This window comes from Salvia hispanica, chromosome 2 (genome assembly GCF_029641045.1).
Source record: "Salvia hispanica isolate PSC_SH4W2 chromosome 2, Shi_PSC_v1, whole genome shotgun sequence".
NCBI classification, from domain to species: Eukaryota; Viridiplantae; Streptophyta; class Magnoliopsida; order Lamiales; family Lamiaceae; genus Salvia; species Salvia hispanica.
The window spans coordinates 9,723,190-9,734,480 of record NC_142693.1 but is presented as its reverse complement, the minus strand read 5'-3'; the positions used below and the strand labels follow the sequence as shown (position 1 = coordinate 9,734,480).

The following is an 11,291-nucleotide window of genomic DNA, read 5'->3' as shown; positions in this document are numbered from 1 at the left end:
AACTAGTGTGACTCGTTCTATCGAAGTATAAACTGTGCTAGGGAATTGTAGTTGTAATTTGTATGACCATAATTGTGAATGCACATCCCTTGAATTCTCTTATCTCATATATTTGACCTCTAAATTGTGTTGCAATCATCCATTTACTGCTTTCAGTTTATTGCTTTCAAAACCAATTGTTTTTCCAAATAGTAAAAGAAGCTTAGTAGAAGGTAGCCAGTCAGTGATCTTATTCCTCGTGTTCAACAACCCGGTACTGACCTTTAGCTATACTAGATCTACCCTGTATACTTGCAAGTATATTTAGTGCTAATAAATAGTGCATCAACAATAAAAGTCAAAATACCAAAATAGATAAAACATACTCCACAAAATATGGACATGAATTGTGATTTTGACATTAAAAACGAACCAAATAACGGCGCCTTAAAACAGTGCAAAATCCGAGTGTATGATATATGCATGTCTTCCGTTGTGCAAGGGGCACCAAACCCCAGCACAACTCGCTTCCTTTATAGCTTTTTCCCTCTTGGAAATCAAACGACTGTTATAGTCACTACATGAACCCTTAGTGTTGGTTTTGCAGCGGAAATCTCTTTAGTTTGATTGAAAGATTTAAATCTAAACACGCTTTTATCCGATTGTAAACTAGAAACATGTTCATAAGCGTATAATCACATATCATACTGAATATATGTAATTAATAACAACATACCGTAAGAATTCAACAGTTGAATTCTATCACCTTCTTCAATTGATCTCAACCATGGATCTTTTGATTTGTTCCCTTTAACTCGGAATTGACCTTTGTGTGGGAAAAACTTGTCAAATCCTCAAAAGCCGGAGAAGAACTAAAGACAGAAATTTGGAACTCTAATTTTGAATATGTCGATATTTTGCTATCTCTCTCGAAATGCAGAGATTGAAAAATTATAATTAATCTTCCATGTGTCTTCTCTTCTTCTCCATTTTATATCAAGTTAATTATTTTAGGCCAGACCAGGGATCTGTGGAGGATTGGATTGGACCACAGTTCAGGATTTCACTAATTGAATTAAAACAAATTTAATTCAAGCCCAAACTTAAATATTATATTCAGCCACTGTAGATATAATATTGACTGCCCGTCCAAACCGAAATTACGAATATTCCGGGACTTCCTCTTTAATTAAATCATTTCTCGTGTTTAAAATCTAAATATCCATTAATTAATATCAAATCTGCTATCTGAATTTTATTTATTAATTTCTTTTTCCAAAAGTGGTCTAGTTTAGAAACATTATTTATTATTCATGGAAAAAATTCCAACTGACCAGTTTTCTGAATATTAAAACCTTTTTCTAAACACCTATTGGGGATATTATCATACTGGCTTCTCCCAGCACACGATTAATTGCAATAACAATACTAGCACCACTTAGACATTAATGATCATTACCCAATCTATCAGGATTCTTGGGCAACGAAATACCCTCACCATTTGATATGTCAAAGTAGTTTTTAATTAATATCGTATGCTCATGTTATATCAACAATGATTAAGAAACAACAATCACCTACACCTCGTCTTTCAGTAAATAGCCAAGAAAGACTTATCTCATTGTTTTATCCTTTAAGTGCTATACCACACTGACGTCGTTCATTTCCTTAGGTAAGGAAACTTTCGGACTGAAGTCGCAACCTTTCGCGTTAGGTGGTCAAAGGCTATCTAGGTTGTGAAACAATTTTCCTTCTGCAAGAACCGACAAGTTACCTACTGTGAACGCTGCTCACAACTTGTTTACTATGCAGAAGACTTACACTTAATTTTCTTAAACTATTTATTTAAATGGAAAACACATTTCAACATCTCATAAATACATAAGCAATACATAAGCAAAACACATTGTAATAAAATATTCTTTCTCATTTAATGGTAAAAATGGATAAAAGAGTTATTACATATACAAGCATTCGAAAGATGTTTTCAGTATACTAAACTCTAACACTTAGTTCTCACTACATCTGTAGGGTAAACCTCAACACTTCAGGTCTTTCCATTCCATAGTATTCTTCACATATTCTCCTCTTCTCAGACGCATACGTACCTGGTGCTCCCGATTACAAAGAAATCACCAGCTTCTTTTATCCGACCAAGAAAAGTGCGTAATACTTCAGTGCCTTTCTCATACTGACGGAGGAAACCATAAACCATCACAATGCCTTCATTCGAAAGCGTGACCCGTTCATCCACGACAGAATTGGTGGGTAAGGTGTCATCAAACACCCTGTGGACTGCCTTAATTAAAGGAGTCTTCAACCATCTACTCTCACAATATTTATCTAGTATACATTCTAACCCATTACTATTGAAGACATAGAACAACATATGGCTACAAGGATATCCATGTCTTCCAAACAACTTACACTCGCATGCATATGAATCGTCGTCTTCGTCATGAGTCACAAGATATGTGTTTTTATAGCGGTCCATAACATTGTAAGAATCCACCAAGTTGTAAAAGACAATGACACAATCCGGCTATGACGACAACCATCCATAAGCTCTACTTGCACTAATCTGAACATGCTATCTGTATAGACTTTTGCCTGCATGTTTCTTGATTGACAATTTAAGAGTCCATGTTGGCCTATTAGTCGAATCCCCATAGTCGTACTTTGATCTGCATAATACTCCCTCCGTCCCAATAAATATGAAACGTTTGTTTTTCGACACGGGATTTTATAGTGTTTGTTTGTGAGTTGAGTGTAGAGAGAATAAAGTATGAGATGGAAAAAGTAGAGATGCTACTTTTTTCTATTTTTAGGAAACGTTTCATTTTTAGTGAGACAACCCAAAAAGGAAAACGTTTCATTTCTAGTGGGACAGAGGGAGTATATCATATGTCATCTTTACCCTTTTATGGTTTTTATAAATATTAAAAAAGGGATAATAGGGAGCCATATAACCAGTTAGATTGATAAATTGAAGGGAGATCTACATGGATATTTGACATAAAATCAGTTATGGATCTGAGCAAAGGGAGATGATCAAAACAAGAATGCATCTAAATCCAAAAATGCAGCCCAAATCCTGGCCCTAAGATTAGATGATCAATAAGTGAAATTTTGTAAAAAATCAAAGCAAATTCTCAGCCCTTGGATCCTTAGATTGGATGGTTGTGATAAATTGTATTATTAGACTAAAATGTTACATTATTAGCTAAGCTACATTGTTAGACTAAAATGCTACATTATTTTAATAAAATAGTACTACATTATTAGCCAATCTACATCATTAGACTAATAATCTACATTATTAGATGACACGTGGCATTAATCTATCTAATCGTTAGACTACAAGTGTTTTGATTTTGAATGCTGAATACTATACATCCATGTGAATATAATTCTGATAAAATAATTTAAAAGTGATTTTTTTATTATAATTTAAGACTTTGCTCAATAAGAATATAAATTCATTATTTCAAGTGTTTTAACAAATAAAAAAATAATAAAGTACATCTAATTACAATTATTTGAACAAAACAAAAAACAATAAACAAAATCAACTGTCTTAATAAAACCAGATAGAAATAGAACTGAAATAGTAAAATGAACTTTAAATTGTTAGAATAAAAGAAAACAAGAAAAAAGGTAAAGAAATAAGATATTCAAAAGCAACTTAAAGGGTTCGATCTTGGTACCCATGTCTTAAATTAAAACCAACATGTAGTTCCATCTAAGCATAGATAATTGAAAACATATCTCAACACATAATAATCAATATGTTAATTTGGGGGTACATCTGTGCCCCACCTTTTTCTATGGTGGATCGCTAGCCACCGTGCATAGGCAGCGCGAGCAGCAGCATCATCATGTAGGGTGATCAGAGCTGCAACTTCTTCCACCTTAGTAGTCTCAATCCTCTCAATCACATTGTTCTCCTTGAAGAACACAATTGAGGGGAATACCTCGATCTTGAACTCCCGAGCAACAGATTCCGTCCCCTGTAACGTAACAAATTTAGAGCTCCAATCTTGATTGATCCAACAACATAAATGTAGGCACAACTACATACCATATGACCATCAACGTCCAGCTTCAAGAATAAAACATGGGGTGTCTTCTTGGCTAACTCGCGCAGAATTGGCGCACGACATGAAAGACTAAACTCCACCACCACCTGATCACAAGATAGCTAAGTAGCGAAGCACAAACATACACACCCATGATTGATAGTCCAAGACTCCAATTGAAGAAAAAGACTACTACATATATGAACTATATATCAGCCCCTTGACAGAAACACTGACATTATCAATCGTTGTGTCAAGAAGAAGATTATACAAATCCAACATCATAATGAACCTAATGATAACAAACATTTCACGTCAAAACCTCTATGGAACATGAGCACAGCACAAGAGAGGCCGAATAAACAGAGTGACACACCCCCCACATGATTGACATTATGTGCAATGTATTTTATGTCAAAATTACAGAGAAACTTGAGCACAACACACGAGGCAGAACAACACACAACCTACAAGATTGACATTATATTCGCTGTGTCAAGGGGAGAAGACTACACTAACCTAACTTCATAATTAAGTGACTGATCCACATACCTAGCAGCAAACATTTCATATCGAAACCGTAAGAAACTTGGGCCACGAGACAATGACACACACACCCACACATTATATACTAAATACTATGTTTTAATACCTAATTACCTAAATAATGTTAAAAAACCCAAGCAGTATATTCTTATTCACTACCACCCTCACCACCTCACTCATTCTGTGAGGGCATCGACTCACGCTTAGCTCACAGGCAGACGGGCTCACTGCTCATCATTCACCACGCATCATTCACCAATATATTTCACTAGACAAAAAAGTTTTTATCTTTGTAAGATTTGTAAATTACTAATAAGATATGCGTAATAGCAAGCAAATAAACCAATCCACGTAATAAACACAAACTATAACTCAGCATAAACAAATATCATAACCAAATTACATATTGTTCTGACCTTATAAACATGAATACTACTAAAATAGAAGAGAGAGTAAGTGCGGTGATTACCAGTTTGAGTTCTTTTTCGTGAAGCAATGTAAAAGCTCGATGCCATGGGAGATCTAAGTTTGAAAAAGGGTATTCTATTTTGGGGTAAAAAGGTTTGTAAAAGCTAGTATCAAAATCAAGGTGAGGATACTTGTGGAGTTGGTCATCAGAAACATGATCATCACGAAGTGAGGAGGCACGGGTGCGTTTAAACGCTTTGAAAGCCCGCTGTCTTTCTTCCCTGGAAGCGTACTTTCGCACCAATCATTAAACACATCAGCTATAGGTGGCTTAGATATTGGTTTCGTCATACATCGGATAGCGGTAGTGGATCCGCCTCCGGGTAAGAGCTTATTCAACACAACAAGTGTTCGCCTCGACATATCAAACCAAACTTCCTAAATTCGCAGAAAATTATCAACTCCGAAAATACGAATCCCTAATTCATCATCTTTTAACAAAGAAAATCCCTAATTCACAGAGCTGGCAGGCTGCCACTCGGTTCTGATTTAGGGCACGGGAAAAAGAGAGAGCTACGTTTGATTTTAAAGTATTTTAATAAGGATTTTAATAAGTTAGAAAAATATAGTTAAATATTTTAATAAGAATAGAAAGGTAATGATTTATTTTTAAATATAGAAAATGTATATTTAGAGTGGGATAAACTAAAAAAGAAATGTTGACATTTTGAACGTGACGGAGTGAGTAGTATCAATGATACCTTAAAATCCATTCTATTTTGGACTTTTAACAAATAAATATATATTTTTAGATTTACACCCCAAATAACTTTTTAATATTTTTTGAGTATAAACCTTTAAGATTTTGTGAATAAAAAAAGTGAGTGGATAGAGAATAACCTTTTAGGTTGTTATTTGACGTGACATTTTATACTCCCTTTCCGTCCTATTAAAAATGAAACGTTTTCTTTTTTGGATTTTCCTATTAAAAATGAAACGTTTCCTAAAATAGAAACATCTGGATCTCTATTTTTTCATCTATCTTACTTTACTCTCTTTTTATTAAATCACAAAATAACACTACATAAAAACTCAAAAACTCGTGTTGATTCCTAAATGAAGAGTAGTTCAACGTTAGAAATCATCAAAGCAATATCATAACAAATTCGGCAACTATAACATAATCAAATGCCACTCTCAATCCTTTTCCTTTAACCAGATCACATGACGATTGCTTATGGTCCTTCTCACGAGCCGGAGCATTTTCAGCAAGGCATGCGACATTTTCCATATGTTCATGATCTTTCTCAATGTCCAATTTAGCTACGTGCACCTCTTGGTGCAAGATTTTGTCTTGCATAATTTCTTTTTCATCGTTAGGGGCTTGTCCTCCAATACACCGTCTCAATCCAAGTGTCGATCGTGCAACATAATCACTTAAATGATTAGCGGCTTAGAGGCATGGTTAGAATATAGACTATTTGATCAAAGTAGGCACATGACGAAGCTCCGACTCTTTGGACAAGACCTTGTCATGGACAAAGTGCACATCAATTTCAATGTGTTTAGCTCTTGCAAGAAGTACTGAATTCAAAGCTAAGTTAATAGTACTAAGATTATCACCCATATCTCTATTCTTCCTTTCTTTTTGATTCCCAATTCCTTGAGTAAAGAGTGTAACCAAGTAATCTTAGAAGCAACATGAGCTAAACTTCTACACTTCACCTTGGTGCTTGATTGAGCTAGATAGATTGTTTTTTTATAACACCATGAGATAATATTATTACCTAGATATGTGCAATATCCACTAGTGGAACTTCTATCATCTAGATCTGCTGCCTAATCGTGCGTATCAGAAAAAGATGTAATCCTTCCATTGGTCTTTCTAATGTATCCTGTAGTCTATAGTCTCAAAGAGGTATCTCAAGATCCACTTTAACTGCTCTCCAATTCGTGTCAAATGGAGACTTCATAAACTGACTAACCTTATTCACAACATAGTTGATGTCTGGCTTGGTGCTTGTAGCATATTGAAGAGCACCCACTGTGTTTTTATATAGCTTTTCACCAAAAACAGGAATACTATTTTACTTGTTTAGCTCATTATTAGACACCTTGGGTGTAGGAAAACCATTAGCTCCACACAAGTTCACTCTTGGCATGAGATCTTTAATGTAGGAAGCTTGACAAAGATGCAAACCATGTCGGATTTTAGAACTTCAATTCTCATGAAAAGATTCACTTCATCACCAAGATTATTATGGGAGAAATTTTGATTCAGTTGAGTGATCACCCTTTAAATAGCATATGGAGAGTTTCTAGTGATGAGCATATAATCCACATATATTAGAAGATAGATAATTTCTTAGTCTTTATATGCTTGCAAAACAAAGAAGCATCTGACTTGGCTGACTAAAACCAATATCAAGTAGGACAGAGATGCTTGTTTTTAACCATAAATAGCTCTATTCAGTTTGCAAACACGATGTGGAGAACTTTGCTTAAAACCTACTGGTTGTTTTATGTGTATATCACCCCGATGATGTCCATTGAGGAATGTATTGTTGACATCTAAATGAGTAACAGTCCAACCTTTGGAGACAACCAATCTCACGAGTAATCTAAGAGTAGTTGGTTTAACAACTGGACTGTCTAATTGAAGTCAAAGCCAACTTGTCGGGAAAATCTCCTTAAGCAACTAGCCTTGCTTTGTGGCTAGCAATGCAAACATCAACAAGTTTCTTCATCTTGAAAACCCAACTACAACCAATTAGGTTTTTGTCTGGTTGTAAACTAGTGATTATTAAAGATTTATTCTTGAGAAGAGCTAAAAAAAGAGAGAATGATTTGGATTTGAAAATACATGCTTTAGCTCTAGTAACTATGTGATGGAAGGCTTAATTGTTGGATCAGAGGTAATGGACGTGGATTCAGACTCATCAGAGGTTGGGAGTGGGTCACAAGGAATAATGTGTTTGAGAGTGAGAAGCTGAATTTGGATTGGAATAACATTGAGCATGAGATTGAGATAAAGAGCTAGAAAGTGTAGAATGAATAAGTATGTTAGGAATGAGAGAATTAGCCAATTTACTAGATGTAGCAAGGGCAGGAGATCAAGGCTTTGTAGCCTTTCTGTGAAGCGAAATAGCCAATGTAAGTTGAAGGTGGAGATCTGAATGGGGGCTTATTTTTGTTAGAAGGTTTGGTGTAGAGTAACAAAGACACAAAAGTTTTCAAAGAAGTGTAGTAAGGTTTTTGGTGAACATTTTTTCATGAGGTGTGAGATTACGAATGATCTTAGATGAATGAAAGTTGATTAAAAACCAGCTGTGCGAAAAACATCATCCCAAGTCTTTGAAGCCACAATGCAAGACTGAAAACTAAGCTACTAGCAATTGATTTGGAAGTGGAAGGCTAAAATCTTTTTGAGTACATATATAGAGAAGAGTTTTTTTTTATATTATTCTCTTTCTTACTTTATTTTTTATTCTTTTTAATAATTTATTAGTATTTTTTTAAATGAGTGCAGAAAATGAAATAGCTCTATTAAAATGGAACGGAGGAGGGTAACTCATATACTAACTAACAAGAATTTTTTTCCTGAAAATAGAAATTATATAACCTTCGAATTCAGTGTATAAAAAATAATTATTAAAAAACAAAAGAGAATGCATCATATATTCAACGAATAATGAGAAAAAATACTACTCCCTCCGTCTCAAGATATTAGACCCCTTTCTTTTGGGCACGGGAATTTAGGAGATGTTTTTTAGTGGTGTAAGTGGAGTTGGTAATAAAGTAAATTTTTACCATAAATAGAAATGGGTCAAGTATGTTGGGACACCACAAAATGGTATGAGTCTAATATCTTGGGATGGATGGAATAATATTTATCTACTATAGAATATTTAATTGTGAGAATTTCAAAATATATGTATACTTACACCCAAATAGGGATGTCAATCGGACTAACCCTATTCGGGTTGCGGGTCAATCGGGTTTTGATTTTTTTTGGGTTATAAAAAACCATGTAATTTTTTATGTTGTACTCCCTCCGTCCCACATAATTTTACTCACTTTGACCCGGCACGGGTTTTAAGAAATTTAATGGAAAGTGAGTTCAAAAAGTTGGTGGGATGTGGGTCCTACTTTTAAAGTATTAGTTTTATAATAAAATGTGAGTAGGAATGAGTTAGTGGAATATGAGGTCCACTACCAAAAATGGTAAAAGTGAAGTGTGTAAATTTATGTGGGACGGCCCAAAATGGAATATTGGGTAAAATTATGTGGGACGGAAGAAGTAACAGATTTGACTATTGTACCATTTTGTTGATATTTTATCTGCTATCATAAATAGAAATGGGTCAAGTATGTTGAGACACCCCAAAATGGTATGAGTCTAATATCTTGGGACGGATGGAGTAATATTTATCTACTATAGAATATTTAATTGTGAGAATTTCAAAATATATGTATACTTACACCCAAATAGGGATGTCAATCGGGCTAACCCTATTCGGGTTGCGGGTCAATCGGGTTTTGATTTTTTCGGGTTATAAAAAACCATGTAATTTTTTATGTTGTAACAGATTTGACTATTGTACCATTTTGTTGATATTTTATCTACTATTTATTGAAATCCGTGAACTTAAATATCATCTACTCATTTTAAGATCTAACGATGTAGAATTGGTCTTAGTTGTGGATTGGATAGTATATGCATTTTTAACATGACCCCACTCAAATATTATTAAATTGCATAAGTGGAAAAATTTAAGCACTACGGCATTAGAATTTGTATAATTTAAAATAGGATATTATTAATGTTGATATGATAAATGATTTTACCTCCGACCCTAAGTTGGATGTATTCCTTTTTGGTACGTCTTAATTTGAGTGAGGCGTTTATTTTTTTGCTAATAATTAACTTAGTTCTCTCTCCTACTTTATCCTTTTAGCTCTCATCTTCTCTTTCTTACTTTCTATCTTTCTCTTTTTTACTTTACTTTCTCTCTTACTTTGCTTTAAATAATTTAATTCACAAAACACCACTATCTAAATTTTGGTGCCAAAATAGAAACGTCCTATTTAGACCGGGACTGAGGGAGTAGTATAAATAAAATTTATAAATTAAAGATTTAATTTAATCAATTTTTTACAGCATTCGTTTTATCAAAATCATCCTTGATTTCCTGAATCAATTGTCAACATACAAAAGAATATGCAATAGTTATATCTTGAGCGAACCCATCAGATTTTAGGTTAGCTCTACTCGGGTTGCGGGTTAAATGGGTTTGGGCTAATCAGGTTATGTTTTTTTTAGGCTTAACTTACAGTCATAACCTATAAGTTTAGCAAAATTTACAATCATAACCTATAAGTTTGGCAGGTTATTCAGATTGATCCATAGGTTTCGGGTTGTATTGACATCCCTACTGACATATGATATTGTGCCCGATACATTCTCGATATTTATGAAGAAAACCAAGCATTCTCAAAATTGTGCTCTCTTTCGACTCAATCGTTTATGCTCTTAAGTGCTTGATAAAATGGAGCGGTGCTAAATAGGTAGTGAGGAATGATGGTGCTTACTAAAGTTTTTTTGTGGTGGAATACTTACTTGTATCTTATAGAATGAGATCGAGGCTCAATTCCAAGATTAGGTAACATCAAATATCTCTAAAATAGTTTTGTTTAGTTTTGTTTGGTGTTGTTTGATTTGATATATAGCAACAAAATTTATAGAATGAAGGACGAGGGCCTAGCATCTGGCTTCATACGTAATTAAGTAACATAATTCTATAGCGACTATTAGGAACGGGTCGAAAAACACAGACCAAGTTTTAAAAATTCGAATTAATAAATGAAAACATAATTCTAGAGCGACTATTAGGATCGGGTCTAAAACCACAGCCCAAATTTCAAAAAATCGAATTAATAAAGGACAAACATAATTCTAGAGCTATTAGGAGTGGGTCGAAAAACACAGCCGAAATTTAAAAAAATTCAATTAATAAATGAAATAACTATTAGTATTATTTAATTCGAACTATATTTGACGACTTTCCATTTAGAATCTTGTCACACTCTGTTAGTTTCTTTTATTTGACTAAGCAATCAATTAAATGCTGGGAATTGGTTTCGGACAAACTAAGTCTAACGAATGATAAATAAGGATGATAATAAATGATTTCGTCGTTCGTTTGTTCCTCGTCAATTTCCATCATTATTGTGTAATTTCCTTATGCACTTACTCCTACGCCTCTCAAATTCATTTAA

General features: G+C 34.1%; 1 pseudogene across 1 annotated transcript; it reads right to left on the bottom strand.

Annotated features, from left to right (window-relative positions):
- Positions 1-3,637: 3,637 nt before the first annotated feature.
- LOC125199981 (uncharacterized) lies at positions 3,638-5,559 on the bottom strand (annotated as a pseudogene). The gene is made up of 3 exons (XR_007172653.2): positions 5,074-5,559; positions 4,061-4,165; positions 3,638-3,989 (listed from the first exon to the last, which is right to left on the bottom strand). The product of XR_007172653.2 is annotated as an uncharacterized LOC125199981 (transcript).
- Positions 5,560-11,291: the final 5,732 nt, after the last annotated feature.